The sequence below is a fragment of the Lissotriton vulgaris genome, chromosome 11 (assembly GCF_964263255.1).
Source record: "Lissotriton vulgaris chromosome 11, aLisVul1.2, whole genome shotgun sequence".
NCBI classification, from domain to species: Eukaryota; Metazoa; Chordata; class Amphibia; order Caudata; family Salamandridae; genus Lissotriton; species Lissotriton vulgaris.
This window is the reverse complement of record NC_141699.1, coordinates 7,703,786-7,720,110: the sequence shown is the minus strand read 5'-3', so window position 1 is coordinate 7,720,110 and position 16,325 is coordinate 7,703,786. Positions and strand designations below refer to the sequence as shown.

The 16,325-nt window shown below is 47.1% G+C and overlaps 1 protein-coding gene across 1 annotated transcript in view; it reads left to right on the top strand.

Moving 5' to 3' along the window:
- The first annotated feature begins 3,835 nt into the window (after positions 1-3,835).
- Positions 3,836-16,325, top strand: part of LOC147678877 (septin-2) — a 323,184-nt gene continuing 310,694 nt past the window's right edge. The window contains exon 1 of the mRNA XM_086942642.1: positions 3,836-3,962. The gene's annotated coding sequence lies outside the window, so the exon portion shown is untranslated. The remainder of the gene's footprint in view (positions 3,963-16,325) is intronic.

Sequence of the window (16,325 nt, the reverse complement as noted above, 5' to 3'; positions counted from 1 at the left end):
CTCCCATGCCGGTGTGCTTGGGTTGCCCTGGTCGATCCTCTCTGATCCTCACTGGTGCGTGGTGTTCTGGGCTCCTCGTCTGCTCTGGTGCCTTGGTGGATTTTGGCATCCCCTGGGGTGTCTTGTGTTTGGCCTCTTGGCTGTTGGCTGTGTTTCTTCCTTCGGCCTTTCCTCCCTGCTTTTTCTGGTCTTGTCTGGTGTCAGTCGTGCTGCTGGGTGGACGTTCTGGTGTGCCTAGATGGATTCCCCGGGTGCAGTTGGCCTCCACTGGGTCTCTTCTGGCCTGTGGTGTTCTTCTCCATCTTTGTTCACTTGGGAGGAGGCGGGGGGGTTGTCCCTGCCCTTTCTGATGGTTCTTTTTGCTGGTGTTGTGCCTCAGCTTTTCCCTGGACTCCTGTTGTTCCGGGGGCCGTGTTTCGGTCGCTCCTGGTCTGCAGGCTTGCTGTTGCTTCTGCTTGTCTTTCGGCTGTGGCTTCTAGTGGTTGCCTGTTGCCTTTGGGCTTCCTCCCTGTTGGCTCCTGTTCTTGGCTGGTCTGCTGGTTTCTGCTTGGTACGACCTGCTCAGGGTTGCCTGGTTGAGCTCTTGCTGAAGTCCTGGCCTGCCTGATGGGGCTGTGTTGGAGGTTTGTTGGGTGACCTGGCAGTTCTTTGCGGGTGTGATTTCTGCCTGTGGGTTGGCTGGTGCCTCTGCTATCGGGTTCCTGTCCTTGTGGGTGTGGTGTGTTCCTGCCGTTGTGGCCTCTTGGTTCTGGCTGTGCCTGTTTGGGTCTGTCACCAGCTCCTGTTTGGGCGACGCTGGTGCTGTTTGCTCTCTGGCCTGGGCTCTGCTGGGGCCTTCCCTTCTTTGGCCTTCCCCCGGTTTTGGGTTGGGCCTTCGGGTCCTTCTGGTCATGTGGGTTGCTTGGCTTCGGCTTTTGGCATCCCAGCTGTGACCTCGGTTGCTGTTTTGTGCCCTGGGGGTTTGTCCCCTGTGCGTGCCCTGCCTTGGGTCATTCTGGGCTGTAGGGTTTGGTTTGCTTGTGCTTTCCTACCTGGCTGCTGTTGCTCCTGTGGTCCGGTTGTGCTTTGTGTTTCCTCTCCCCTGGTGGGTTGGGGTTCCATGCTGTGATGTTTGGGCCTGTCCCGCTCCTTAGGGACCTCTCGAGGAAGTTGGACCTCTGTCTCGCTGGCCTGTGTTTTTGCCCCAGTCTTCTGCTTAGGCTGTTTGGGGTCATCTCTGCCTGGCCTGTCTCTGGTAGGGCTTGGCTGTGGTTGATGTTGGTTCCTTGGGATTCCCTTGCTATGCTCTTGGGTTCTCTGGGTTGTTTGTGCGTCCCGTTGCGCGCCTTCTCTGGTGTTCGGGTGTGCCTTCTTCGGGCGGTTGCTTCCTGCTCCGATTTCCTCCAGTTTGGGGTTGGGGTGTTTTGCTGGAGCTGTGTTCTGGGGTTCCTGTGGTTCCTTTTTCCTCTATGTTTTTCCAGGTCTCTTTGTCCTGGTTGGTTGCCCTTGTTTTTTCTTGCTGCTCGGGTTTCCTGGAAGTGTTGGTTCCCTTGGTGCCTTGTTTCCTCGTCTCTCAAGGTCTGGTGGGTTGGCTTCATGGATTTGTTCTTCCTTCCCCGGTGCCTTGGCTTTCCCTCTTTCCCTGTCAGTGGGCTCTTTCTCGCCTTCTGGGCTGGGTGCTGGTGGATGGTCGGCTGCTGCTGTCCCTTTGACGCCTGCTCCTATTTTGTGAGGTTCCAGGGGTTTGTCCTCTGGTCTCTCTGAGGTTGGTTGGTGCTTCGTGTTTCTCTGGCTCTCTTGTCCCCTGGGTGTTTCTTTCATTTCGGGGGCATGAGTTTGGCTGGCGTGGGTTCGCTGTGCCTGGGGTTGGCTCCTGTTGCCCGGTTCTGGCTTGCTGGCCTGGTGGCTCTTGGCCTTTTTCTTTGGGTGGCCGCCTCGCTGTTGTTTTCTTCTTGCCTTCCGTGCTCTCCCCTTCTCTGCTGACCTCTGTGGTTGTCGGTCTGGTCGTCTGGATGTTCTCCCATTGCTTTGTTGGTTGCGTCCAGGATTGGTGGGGCTTCCTCTTGTCGGGGGCTCTGCCTGGGGTTTCGCCGGTTCTGCCTATTTCTTCCTGCGGTTGCTTGGTGTAATTTCCTGGGTTGGCTTCTGTTTTGTTTCGGAAGGCCAGCTTTTCTGCTTTGGTATTCTCCACAAAGTTATGAATGGGACGAGGACATAAGGGACCTGGGGGTAATGCTCTATTACTTACCCGTAATCTTCATTACTCCGGGTCCCATTGTCCTTGTCCCATTCATACACCACGCCCTCCCTCCCGGACGGTCGGCCTTCCTGTTTTGGGCTTGGTTATTCAGGCCGAATGCTGGATAAGTACCCCTTATGTACTCCCGGTGGGAGGGGCGGGGTTAGTGTCCCAGCATTCTTCTGATCCTTTTTTCTGTTCGGAGATGGTTATTTCCACAAAGTTATGAATGGGACGAGGACATAAGGGACCTGGGGGTAATGACATTGTTTGTGTATTATCAATTTACCAAGATCTTACACTGGTGCATGAGAAAATGAATGCAAATGACGCCTGCGTCTTTCTGCTAACAAATGCATGCATTCTGATGCATGTGCGCATCAGTAGAATGACACGCCCCCATACCATCTGTTTTTTTGAAGATGCAGCACAGTGTCCCAACGTTGTGCAACACCACCAGAAGTAATTGACAAAGCCAAAACGTTCCAAAGTCAAGGCCTTTTGGCTTTGCCACTGCTGGTTTCCTTTGTGCACGTTATCCTATCAGAAATGTTTAGTCTTCTCTTTGGAAAATACTCTTGCTAGGCAGCAGTTTCACGAGTTTCGCCTTAACACCTTTAGCCAATGTTCATGTGCTGCATGTTAACAAATGTAGACATCACTTTAAGAAATACTTAAATTATCAACTATTTTTATTTTTTATTTTTCTCTCATTTTGTTGTGTAGCTCTCAGATGCTGAAGCAGGTTTGTTGTTGCCTGCCCTGGCAAATTTCAGTAGTTTTACTTAGCACGCCTCGGTTTTCACAGAAACTGTGACAACAAAGAGGGAGGCAAATGTTCATGTATTTGTAGGGAAGTCAGAGATCACACAGGAAGGTTGTAGTTGATAGACGGAGTTTATTCAGATCCTCTCGCCTTCAGTTCCAAGAGTAATGCAGATAACAGTTCCCAGCCTTAACTCCCCACATTCTAAATATTCAAAGAATAACACAGTGTCCCCAAAGCACGAGCTTGTCACGAGCTGCCAGACACACCTGAACGCTCGTGACAGCTCATGTGAACATATGTACATTCCCAACAGTATTCCACTGCAGAATAAGTTGGCAGCCCCTTGCACAAAATATCTGAGTTAACAACGATGATTCTGTTAAGAAAAGTTGCATTAAATTATCCTTAGTAACACGTTTTGTATTGTCTATGTTGGTGAGAGCTATCAAGGCACTGTGGTTCTTTCTAAATGCAAAACTGTAGTCTACTAATGCTTATGAAAAGCCGTGCTTTTAAATTCACTATTGTCACCCCAAACTTTTGGGGTTGTACTGTGGGTCTCTAATGGATTTGTGGTTTGCAGGTTTAATGCAGTATATCATATATTTTTAATGTAATTAATGATTTTATTAATTAGTATTAATGTTATACTGTATATGATAGACGTCGGCGCGTGCGGCGGCTCATGCAGTGATGAGGGTGAAGCGGTGACAGTTCAGCGGGGCTGGGGGGTTTGCATTTACCCTCCTCCTTCCTCCCCATCACGCCCCACACATCCCGACCGCATTCCATGGGCCCTGGGAGTCGCGCGCCACTCGGTGCGCATGCGCAGTACGGCCCTCCCTCACCGGCGCCATAGAGTTTGCACCCACAGCGGGCAGAGCGGCCCCGTCGCGCAGTGCTCTCTGGGATACGGGGTGTCTGTCTGGGGCAGTTCCGGATTCCCCGCTGCGGCCCGAGCGCTGGTCTCGAGAGGTGAGGGGGCAACGGGGTGTGGGGTTGGCCGAGTGGGGGCGCCCTGCGGGGGTAGAGGCCTTGGAGGGGGCCGGGGGTGCTGCCACGCCCCGGTGCCGCGTGGACAGCGGTTTATGCAGCACATTCCGCGCATACCGAACCCTGCGGCTCCCACGGCCACGTCTCACACTCTGGGGCGGGGGCCGCTCGCCACCGGGGGGCCCACCGACACTGGGTGGGCTTGGGGACCCTTCAGACCCCGGTCACTCGTCTCACAGAGGGAGCCGAGCCCCTGTCACCCCGGGGCCCCGTAGTCTCATGGCTGTGGGCAGCATCCTTCAAGGAAGAGGGGGTGGAGTGGGGGAAGGGCGTGGGACTGACGGTGGGTGCTGGGAAGGGGGGACAGAAGCCTGGGGGTGAGCAGATCTAGAGAAGCTGGGGTGGGGCAGGAGCTTGGAGTGTATAACTGACTCGGGGTGGGTGGGGTATGAACACAGAGTGTAGAACTGAATGAAGGCTGAGGTGGGCGTGGAACTGAAGGTGAAGGCTGGGAAGGGGGTGACAGAAGCCTGGGGGTGAGGAGATCTAGAGATTCTGGGTTGTGACAGGAGCTTGGAGTGTATAACTGCTTATGGGTGGGTGGGGTATGAACCCAGAGTGTAGAACTGAAGGTGGGGGCTGTGGTGCATGTGAAACTAAAGGTGGGGGCTGTGGTGCATGTGAAACTAAAGGTGGGGGCTGTGGTGCATGTGAAACTGAAGGTGGGGGCTGTGATGCATGTGAAACTGAAGGTGGGGGATGTGATGCATGTAGACGTGAGGGAGGAGGCTCGGGTAGGGGTAAAGGCTAGGGAGGAGGCTCGGATGGGGGTAGAGGTGAGGGAGGTGGCTTGGGTAGGTGTAAAAGTGAGGGAGCAGGCTCGGGTGGGGGTAGAAGGTAGGAGCAGGCTCGGGTGGGGGTAGCAATTAAGGTGGGGTCTGGGAAGGGTGGGACTTAATTGGGGGTGGGTGGGGGGGGGCGAGCATAGCCCGGTGCTTGGAGCTCGGTGGGCCTGGCAAGAGTGAGAAAGTACTGCTGAATGTAGGGAGCTGGGATGGGTGGTATAGGAGCTGAGGGCGCAGAAATGAAGCTGGCGAGTGTGCGATACAAACCTTTATCTAAGCAGAAATGACACGCTGGCTCTGGGGCCAGAGCATGGAAGTGTGTAATTACCTCTGTGAATGTAGGTTAGGAGCTTAGGGTGTAGCACTAAGGATGGAGGCCGAGGAGGGTGTGACAGATAAACTTTGGGTGTCAGAAGGGATGAAGATGGTGATTTGGGAGTGCTGGCAGGAAGAATGGTGTACAACCGAAGGTGGTGGTTGGGGCACAAACTTGGGGTGGGAGAAGAACTGAAGATGGAAATTTGGAATTTAGGATTGGTACAATAGCTTGGGGGGGGGGTAGATCTGGAGAGGGAAACTGGTCTGGGTGAGCCGAGAACAGATTAAAATATGGGTGATTGAGCGCTATGGTGTGAGAAGCTGATGGCGTATAATTAAAGATGGGGAAGATAATTCGGAAATTTGCAGTGTGAGGAAGGTGAAATGAGGATGAGGGAGCTTACATGGGTGATGCATCAGCCGGGGCGACACTAGTGTTGAAAATGGAGAGCTAGGGTGGTGGGACAGGTTTGGGGTGAAGGGCAGAGCTAGAGCTGAAAATTGGGATTTTGGATCTGGTCAGGGGAGCCAAATGTGTCCTTTTTTTTGCAGATTGATCGTAGTACTTAAAACAACATTAAAAGCGGGCTACAGGATGCCACATGGAATATGGACAGATTGTGGGAATACTTTAAAATATGTTCGTTTTGTTTTCTAAATGTATATTAAATATGTGTTTAGATATATATTAATACTTCTTGACCGGTTTTGGTTTATCGGGGGCCTTGTCAGTGAAAAGCTGCTTGATACCTTTAGTGTTATACACGGCGCGCTGACGAAAACAGAAAAGGTGATGGGTGAATGCTTAAATTAAACTCAGCACTGGAAATTGCTTTGGGCTGTATTGCAGTCCATAGTTTTGGCCTATATCCCACTATATGCAGAGCCCAGTCTTATGCAGATCAGCCTAGCTTCTGCTCAGTTAGCAACAGTTCAGTCCAAACGCACTGTCTAAATTCCCTCTACAGTGGAAAGCAAGGAACTCCAGAAGGGGTTTGATCTAATTCTGGCTTTACGGGTGAGAGGGGCAAGTTACTTCCTATATTTTTGTAATTGAGGTGCTTTAAGTATGCCCAGGAATATGTCCTGCCCAGGAATATGTCCTGCGCTATCAGTACTAATAAAATGGATGTGCACTTCACTGACATTGAGAGGAGAGGTGATGGGGCTTCGTGATATGAGGCAGTTTGATAGTTACGGTTAAGAAGCTATCATAGCACAGCTATCTTGCAGTCGGCTCGTTTCAAGAAGCCTGTTATACTTTTCATTAACAGTACTAACATTTGTTAACAAGACCACAGTACTTTTAATGGTACAGTGCATTTCTCACCATTTGGCATATTTATGCCATTTATATTTTAAAGCGATTCCCTAGCAAATAAGTAAACATGACGATTAGTCATCAATTGAAATGATTTTGAACATTGAGTGGTATTAATTCAGTCCCTCTGGGAAAGGTTTAAAAAATGGGTGCACAACTGTCTTTTGTAAGGCACTCTGGGCTTGTAAGTTGCTTTAAAGAATCTGTCCATTTGCTTATTTATTCTTAAATTGTCCGCTCTCTTCCACTATGGAGATCTCTATTTCACCTTTGTTTTTCTTCATTTATCCACATCCCCATACTTTTATTTTTCTTAACCTTCTGTCCCTCACATTTTTTTTCTACAAACTTTCCCAGACTTCAGTTAGTCCTTTTTTATTTTTTTCTCTCCGGTTTTCCTTTTCTCTTACCTTTCGGCTGCTACCTTTCATGTCACTCCCCTTCTCCAATGTATATTTGTGGATGGTCACTCCAATAATCTACACCTTTTACCCCAATTTATTCCATCTGTTGCTATAGCTTTCTTTCTCTTTTCCCTTCTCTCTTTAATAAAAAAAAAACAGTGGTTCTGTCGGATATAAAGCAATTTCTTTGCTATATTGTAAATATGATTAATCTTTACATTTTTCACACAGTCAACATTAAATGTATGATATGTAGGGACACACAACACAACTCTCAATTTGAAAGGTTTTTCTTATTATAGAAATCTTACATTTATCAATCGATGGAGAAAATGGCTGTCAGAGACAGTAATGACAGAAAATCTCATACAAGGTGAAAAGTTTTAGTGACTGGTGGTGACAAGTGATAACGTGCCACATCCAATTAAGGGGGGGATGACATTCACATATGCTAGTACGAAACATAGATTCTCATCAGTCCATTTTAGAATTAAATAGTCACAACAGACAAAAGTTTTTACTTTTCTTGTGGTGTGACTTTTCATGAACGGATTGACAAACACAACGTTGACGTTTCGACCCTAAATATTAGTGCAGACTTAATTGCATCTGGAGCGGGTCTTCATCAGGACAAAGGAAAAAGGACAGCCTGATAACGTGAAGAGCTAAAGATATCTTCAGTAGCTGTTGGGGACAAGGTGTCAGCCGACACCCTTCCAGAGATATCCTATCTCAGAGAAATCTTCAGCGATTAATGCAGAATTTCTTCACCAGCTGGTGGAGAAGCTGAGGATGTGTGCCGCCGTAGCGATCACTTGAGACCAATTCTTACAGACGTCCGACTTCGTCTCAGCGGGGCGAATAATAGCCAGCTACTGAAGATATCTTTAAATTCCTTGTAGTAATGCACCGTAATTACAAGTTTGAGCTGTCAACATATGAACACAAATATTACCTTAACTGCAGAAAATACCCTGATCCATAATGTGGTACTGTAATCTGGCAGCCAAAGGGTTTGTGCTGCAGGAGGCAAGGCCTACTAGTACCAAATGCCACATAAAGATGTAAACTTGTATCCTTGACCCCAAACAATATGTCCTGGTCATTGGGCTTAAGGGATTACACACCCCTGTCTGGTTCATTGGCAGGGTTCAGTTGAAGGCATTTACTACCATACACAACGCCATTTACCAGTACTGACTTGATTTCTAGCCATCCTATTGAGCCTTCCCTAAAGGTGCTGGAACATCTCTCCTGTATCGTTTACCCCTGTTGAACTCCATCTGTCTCTGAATCCAAAGGCCAATGCAGTCTAGTTTTGCAATCATGTTCCTACCTCAGCCTGTTGAGCAAGATCCATTTTAGGCCTTGCCTACATGCTCGAAAGGTCTCACCTAAGAGGTCGAAATACCTCTTGCGGACCATACTTAAAACATTTCAGTTGTCTTGGGGAAAACACTTACGATGAATTGGCATTCTTGTCACTCATTGTTTGCGTCTTATTTGAATGCTTTCCTCCTTGTGTTTGGCCCATCCGTGAACATATCTACTTTACCATCCTTTTAGGACTGGAAGACTTGCAGCCTTCCACTACTCTCAATCAGAGACAAATGTTTATTTTTCTTTGAGTACTCAATGAGAGTGCATGTGATTTCTTGCTCTCTCCTTTTTGTGCTGCTCTCCCCTTGAAATATGCCCCCCCCATGCATGTGGCATAACAGCTAGAGCTGCTGACGTTGGAGCTGGGGGACCAGTTTCGAGTCTGTGTCAGTTCAACATCCTGTGATTCCGGGCAAATCACTTAGGGGGTGATTTTGAGTTCGGACCACTGAACCCATGGTGGCAGTCCCTGGACCGCCAGATTGCCGATCCATTAGTTGTATTACAATTATGCCAGTGGGACTGCCACAGGCCCGCCAGAGATCATGGACCCCTCAGAGACATTAATAAGCAGACTGTGCCACTGCAGCACCGCCTGAGCATATTAGAAAAGTCCTCAGGGCCCCCTGTTTCCTCAGGGGCCCTGTTTCCTCCGGGCCATGGGGTGCATGCAACATGTGGCCCCGTGTGCATTCACCCCCTATCCTGCACAGTATTGACTGCACAGTCCATGGCGTGAGTAGGAGAACGGCCTTTGGCGCTCCTATTGCAGTGCCTTTTTAATGGGCAACCCCCACCACCCACCGGATAATCTGGTGGGCGGTGTCGGTGCGACTTTTGCAGTGTGGGAGCGTAGCTGCCTGCTCCCACATTGCCACAGTCGCAGTTGGGCTCTTAATCTCCCCGTGCCTACAACAATGAATATGTTCTTGTGTAATATAACTGGTGCTCTTGTAAAGCGCTCCAATACCTTAAAGTCGAGTTCACGCTATATAAAACTGCAACAACAAAAAAATGATGCTTCTTGTCACTCCATGTTGCCCAACAGACAAATTGAAATGTCTCCCCCCCCCCCACCCTGTCAGGGCCAGGGGTTGAACAGCTGCACGTCTGTCATTGAGCGCCTTCCCTCTGTTTGCCTCACCATCCACGACTCCGCGCCTGGCAGGGCAGGCCTCTAGCGCCTAAAAGTGTTTTGTTAATGTTGCTTCTGTGAAGGTATAGATAAGTTCACATCCTGCTCGCATATGAGGTCACTTCCTCTTTGTGGGATTGGTTGGCAGTTCACAAAATGATAGCCCGTCTGAAGTAGAGAGATTATAGCAAAGCCCTTTTTAAAAATTAAATATTGTGCGAAGGGTTTTTATGGGTAAATCCCGCAGAAGTTAACGGTTCATGAGAAGTAACTGTGTGCTGCTTAGAATTAAAAGCGCGTGTGGCTGGGCGTGTCCAGACTGCAGAAGTAGTGTGAAATAATGCACGTGAAAGTGATGTTGATTTAAGAAGTTAATTAAGTGCCTATAGAATGCACATAGTACACTCCCGACCCAGCTCTTATCTTGTTGGAGTGCACGCCTCGCTCCATGTTTGGATGTTTCTGCTGCGCATTCCTCGGTAATCGCAGTGTAAGTCCCAGGCCCCGGCTGACCCGTCCGCTTCCAGCGAAGCCAGGCTGCCCTGACAGCTGGGGGAGTGGAGGCGGCTGCAATCTCACAGCTGCACAGACACAATGTGCCATCAGCCTGGACAGGAAATGAAGGGAAGAGGCCTTCTTTGTGCCTTCTCTATGTGCTCGCGGCACCCGCACTTATATGTGGATGTCTGTATTTAGTGTAGTCGTCCTCCGCCTCTCTAGTACCGGGTGGCACTGGTCTAAGAGCCGCAGGCCTGTCACGGGCCTACCCAGATGCTTCATAAGTAGCCTGGATATTTTAGTTCGAAATGGCATTTGTATTGCGCTTTCCCGCCTCTTGCGAAGTCGGAAGAGATTTGCTGGAAGCGAGCCCGTTTGTATAGACTAGTTAAGAAAACCTTCGTTTAATGTGGAGCCTGTGCTGTGTCATGTGTGATGCGCAGAGATTGTGTCCAAGCATGTTGCGCAGACATGCGGTAGTGCATTATGTGAATTGTGCGAGGGCATCGTAATTATATTTTGTGGGCTCCGTCCAGGAGCATAAGACACATAAACCACGGGCATGTAAAGTCTACCCCGCCAGTAGGTGGGTCTGTCCAGGAGCATAAGGCATGTACACCATGGGCACCTAAAGTCTACCCCACCAATATATGGGTCTGTGGGTCCATCTAGGAGCGTGAGGTACGTAAACCACGGGCACGTAAAGTCTATCCCACCAATATATGGGATTGTGGGGTCGATCCAGGAGCGTGAGTCACGTAAAGCACAGACAACTAAAGTCTACTCATCTATATATGGATCTGTTAGTTGTTTCAGGAGCATAAGGCACGTATACCACAAGCACCCAGTCTCGGGGCCCATGTATGCCACCTATAAACGATGCAGTCTTAGGTCACTGGTGTGGCTTTATATTATATCCAAAAAGCATGGCTGCCTGTCAGTGCTGCTGTGGACGGGGAGTGGTCACACTGTAGGGGATTAAAAGGAAAGAATAGTTCGGGTATGGAAAAGAAGGGCAGAGACATGAGTGTTAGCCCTAGTCCTTCCACACCTTAACAGGTAGTAAACAGGGAAGATTCCACCAAAAGCAAAGCAGAAATTATCTAGAGGCCATGCATAATGGAGAACATTGGATGTCACAAGACTGGCTTGTAAAGAAAATCTGTGTGACGTTCAAGCACTACATGGGATTCAAGGGCAGGGTCTTCCCACCTGGGCTGAATGCCCTAACAGGCCTATATAGGTAGATCTACCCAGACAATCACTCGAAGAGTCAATCACAGGTTCTGATTACACAGAATAAATGCACAGTATCAATTCTCCAAATATGGGCAACAATTCTTATGCACAATATTCCGTTTTTTGGTCAGGACACTCACGCTTTGCACAGGAAGAGAAAACCCTGCATGTGTGTGGGGCATTAGGGGTCCAGCTAGGAACGTGGTCATCTCTGCAGTAGTCGCCCTCTGAGACCAGTCACCTGCCCAAGATGGCTGTTTACTCCAGGCCATCTGCAGAGTATGTCTGTAGGTGGTAGAAAGTGGACGTCCTATCCGGGAACGCAGTTTCTCACTGCGTTGTCCTCCACCCCAGGGCTGACTTTAAAATATGATATTGAAAGGGGTTTGTTAATCAGTTTTAATTTGTTTACAATAGACTATGGGAAACCACAATAAGACGAGAGGTCTTGAAGAGAAACTCTTGAGCGGTGACCATCAAAAGGACCCAATTTCTGGCCAGGGGCAGTGATAAGATTCTAGTCCTACAGAAATTGTGTTTTAATGGTGAAGGACATACTCAATGAAGCGACTGTAGGAGTAGTCGCCCTGCCTCCTCATGGCCTTTCGGATGCTGGGTCTTCTTCTCTCCAAGACTTTTCAAATGCTTTCCCTGTTTTGAAAGTGAGAAACAGCACATCTGATCTGCATTAAAACCCAATGGGACAGAGTTTGTTCCTATAGCCTCCCTGCCTGCTGTCTAAGCTGGACGGTTGGCACTTTGAGATTCTTTTTCATTTGCATTGTAGTTTGGACATTTTTCATAGCTTAATTCAGTCCGCTCACTGGAAAATTCCAGCTCAGCCTGTCGTGGCATTTGCTTCATATTTCCTGTGTGGAAAGACGCTATTACTGGTCTGGTTTGCTGTACTATGCATTGCTGGAAAGAGATGATTGGCACAATTCTTGGCTACCGCTGAACGCTTCAGAGATCCGACTGATGAAGCTTAAATACACATTTGAGGGTACATATTGTTGAGAAGCAAATTGTTCAGAGAAATCCGCCTTGCAGAGCTCCCTGTGTGTGAGCTGCTTTTCTTCCTGCTTCTGGGAGCTCATGGTTTGGGTGGTGCCCGCCAGTATCTTCCCATGCCAGGTTGGCATAGTTGGGAACACATGTTCTACACCTCCATGCCTGGGATTGAGTACTGCAGGTCAAAATCTCTTTATTCGAATGTCAAAGACAATCATAAAAGATGAGCTTAAAAGTATAAAATTAAACATGAGAATCCGTTATAACCATACAGAAGTACATCGATTAAAAATCAAGACTTTTCATGTAAAACAGCTGCCATTAGAAGCTGCTCACTCTGAAGCTAACATCATCAGTACTCGGCAACAGGTGTAAAACCTGAGGGCAACCCTACATTGTTAAACAGAGCGAATAAATATTGTATCCTAAAAGGTGTATACAATGTTCAAAATGTCATATAAAGTGCAGCAGAGATTGGGTGAAGACATTATCACAGGGTCATTTCTTATCTGCTAAGCTCCTGTTATGGCCCCGTGGAAAGCACAACTTGTAGTGCCAGTTCTTTTAACAATAAAACTCCTTCCCAGTTGTTAATCACATATGTTCAATAAGACTCTAGGCCGGAACTGATTTTCAAAGCAGAGTCACTCGGACACGTGGTCTGCTCCATTCTAAGCGTTCCCTTTCAGCGCAGCATTTATCCAGAAACAGACGCTTCACAGTGATCCCATCAGCCTTGCATGCAGATAAGGGATTGTCAAACAAAATGGATTTATTCAGCTTAACAAGAATTTGTTTAACATGAGCAAGCCACTGGTATCCAGGCCCCATGTGCAACGTTTACATTCGTTAAAAATGTTGAGGGAAAGAGACCTACTGAATATTTCAAATTGAGAGCCACAACAGAAGGGGTCCCAACTTAATGAAATCCTCCAGGAACGGCACAGCCATCTCTTCTTGACAAATATAATTGGGTATTGAATGTGGAAGAGAGAGAATACTTCTAGAAAATCGATTTTTTTCTACTTGCAACATACTCTAATCCCTATAGCCCCAAATTCCGCAGCCGTAACTTGCAACAGGTACACATTGCTTAGAATAGATGTCATGTAGAGAAGCTATAGGCTTACCCCAGCCGGTTTACCAACGTTATACAGTGAAAATATAGCCTGCTTAAATTTAGTGTTTCCAAAACACACTCATTCTCCATCCAGGAAACATTAGAATTGAATCCTAAACCAAGATGTGTGAACTTAAAAACACCCCATACAGTTCTCATTAACCCGTAAAATGTGCAGCGAGTAGCGCTTAGGGCCACAAGCCATGGTCTGCAATTTAGTGTAGTTAGTGAGCATGTCTAAATCAAGCATACACTCTGTGAAAGCTTGTAACCGGCAACTCCGGGCATTTGGCGTCTGTACTATAAGCACAGCCTCATCGCCGTAAAATAGTATGGGTACAGAAACCGGGTTAACGTAGGGAACATCATGAGTGACCGTATTTGCAAAGGTGTTAGTCCTGTTTATGTATAAAATGGATAAAAGAGGTGCTAAAACGCATCCTTGCCTGACTCCACACTTTAAATTAATTGGATCGGATAGTTCGCCATTGGGGCGAACCGCACTTCGGCACTTGTATCTCGATGTACACAAGCCAAGAAGTGCACAATTGTGACATCTACCCCCATCACCAGCATGGCCGTCCATAATTTGCTGCGATTAACTTTATCAAAGGCGGAAGATAAGTCCATAAAGCAAGATATAGATGTAATTTCATAGATATGGTATACTTCTCTAGCAGTGCCTCGGGTCGTGCTCTGCCCATTGTAGTCCCCAGAATCAAAAGAGGTATTTGCCGATAAATTGCGTGTGAGTGGCAAAAGATTCCAGGGCCTGTGCTGGCAGCATTTGTGAATACTGCTATGACAGCTGAGCCGTAATCATGGTACCCAATGGAGCTGGCATGGTACAGCATCAAAAGAAGGTAGCACCTTCATCTTGTCTTGTCCGAAGAAGTGGAGGGACCCTTGTACAGTCTTTCTCATCCAAGTAGCAACCTAGTGTAAAATAAATCCCTGTTATTTGTAAAAAGAGATGGCGGGAAGCCACATGTTTTCTCTTGCCCATCAGTGGAATCTCCTGCTGTTTCACTGCAGTGTCTGCTGTTAATTCTGATCTGAGAACATAAGATTCTTCTTCACCTTTTTAGGACTCAGTGTGGTTTTTACATTGTAAACAAATTAAGGTGGGTCAAGAACATTGAAGTGTCGGTAACATCAGTGTTTTCCTAAATGGGGAAACTTAAATGTTCTGACTCCTGCATTATATCCCTTAAAGTTAACTCGCATGACGTGGTACAGCGGAGCACATGTGCACCGGTTCCCTGGAACTACATACCTGCCCTCACTCCTTTCTTGTGCAACTTCCCATTCCTCACTGGTCCGTGGACATTTGCTATGTATTTCAGTTAAACATTTTGCCCTAGCCTCTGGAAAATAAAGCATGTTAAATATTTCTGCAGATTTGAACCTCAGTAGCTCACACGTTACAACATATTTATGCAAAATGTAGGTGATTTTAACTCCTTTTCTAGACCACAGTGCATTATTATTATGGTTTTTGCTTTAATCCACGCAGCTCCTGCCTGGAAAAATGATAGGTATTCCTGTATGAGCAAAGTGTCTATTTAGATAAGTTAAGGTTCTTCACTGAGCCTCAGATTTTTCAGTTGAAAAATAATGTAAGCACATAAATACAGGGGGGAAGAAACCTGCTTTGAAGTCTGTATGTGAAAAATGTGAAATAATGGATTGATTCGTGCGTCTGGCATCCCTGTAAGCCCCCCTCAGCTCCTGGTGCCTCTCTGCCCCACCAGTTCCAGTAAGAGCTCTGAGAGCTAAGAGTCATATTTAATGAGCTGCTCGTGACTTACTCAGGGTTGGTTGCTTATAAAATGTAATTTCCTGGTTGAATCCCTGTGAGTCTGAAATGCATACTCCGCAGCAGATTTGGGGCAGACACTGATGCAGAAAAAACTGGAGACTTGCCCTGGCTGACGGTGTCTATTCCCTGAGTTCCGCTCAGTTTTAAGGTCTCGCCTAGGCAGAGCTTCCGTGTTTTTTTCGAGACATATGGTATTCAGGATATGGGCATGAAGCTCTGCTCACTCTCCGCCCATCTTTTTAATTGGCTCCTACCACTGTCCTTTGTTAATGGTGGCTTTTGATGGGTCAATAGGCTTAGTAGTCCCTCCTTAGTATGCCTTTTCTCTTCTTGTAACCTCCTATGAGGACACCCCCTGTTAAATGTGTTGTTACTTGGTACGTTTTAAATACAGCCTCCAAGCACTTTTATCTTAAATGACATGCTTTTTTGCAACGCCTTTAAAAAAAAATTTAACCTGCAGGGCTAGTCTCGAATAATGGCAGCCGTGCCTTTCCTTCGTTAATTGTGATCGCCGAAGTGGCCCATGCCTTTTTTTTCTCAGTTTATTTACTTTTGTTATAACCATGAGGGGACCCGCGTGTTAGCTTTAAACATCTTCAACTAAAGCGTAGGTGCCACGATTGCTTCAAAAGTAAAGAAATAGGAAAAAAAATGCACTTTTTTTTCTAATTCTTTACTTTTGAAGCTTTAGCTTAAGATGTTTAAATCTAAAGTGCGGGTGCCACGATTGTAACAAAAGTAAAGACAAATAGAAAAAAAAGCATGCAGCCGCCATTTTTTTTCTATTGGTTTACTTTTGTTATATTTGTGGTACCTGCGCTTTAGCTTAAAACATCTGTGCAGCTATCGATTTGCATGGCAATAGCTCTTGCATTGCTGAAAGTTTGAGATATTGGCGTTGTATTATTAATAGCAACACCAATAGCTCAAACTTGTAGTAATACGAGGTTTATTGCATTGCAAATGCTTGTTCTGTTCTGGCAGCAGACAGCTTTGTAATATACCTCATGTCCTGAGCTCTTCAGTTGATACAGACAAAGTGGGATTCGGGTCAGCCATTGCTTCTCGTTGTTCTTTTGTGTATCAAGGCAAATTTGCCCCATTTGTCTTTGCTACAGATTTTTCAGGTCTGGCTGCAGACAGCTTGGGTGATGGGGCACCAAGAGGTCCTCTTCAGGTCTGGCTACAGAGAGCGTTGGTGGGGCACCAAGTGGTCTTTTTTAGGTTGAACTACAGACTCGTGTAGTTG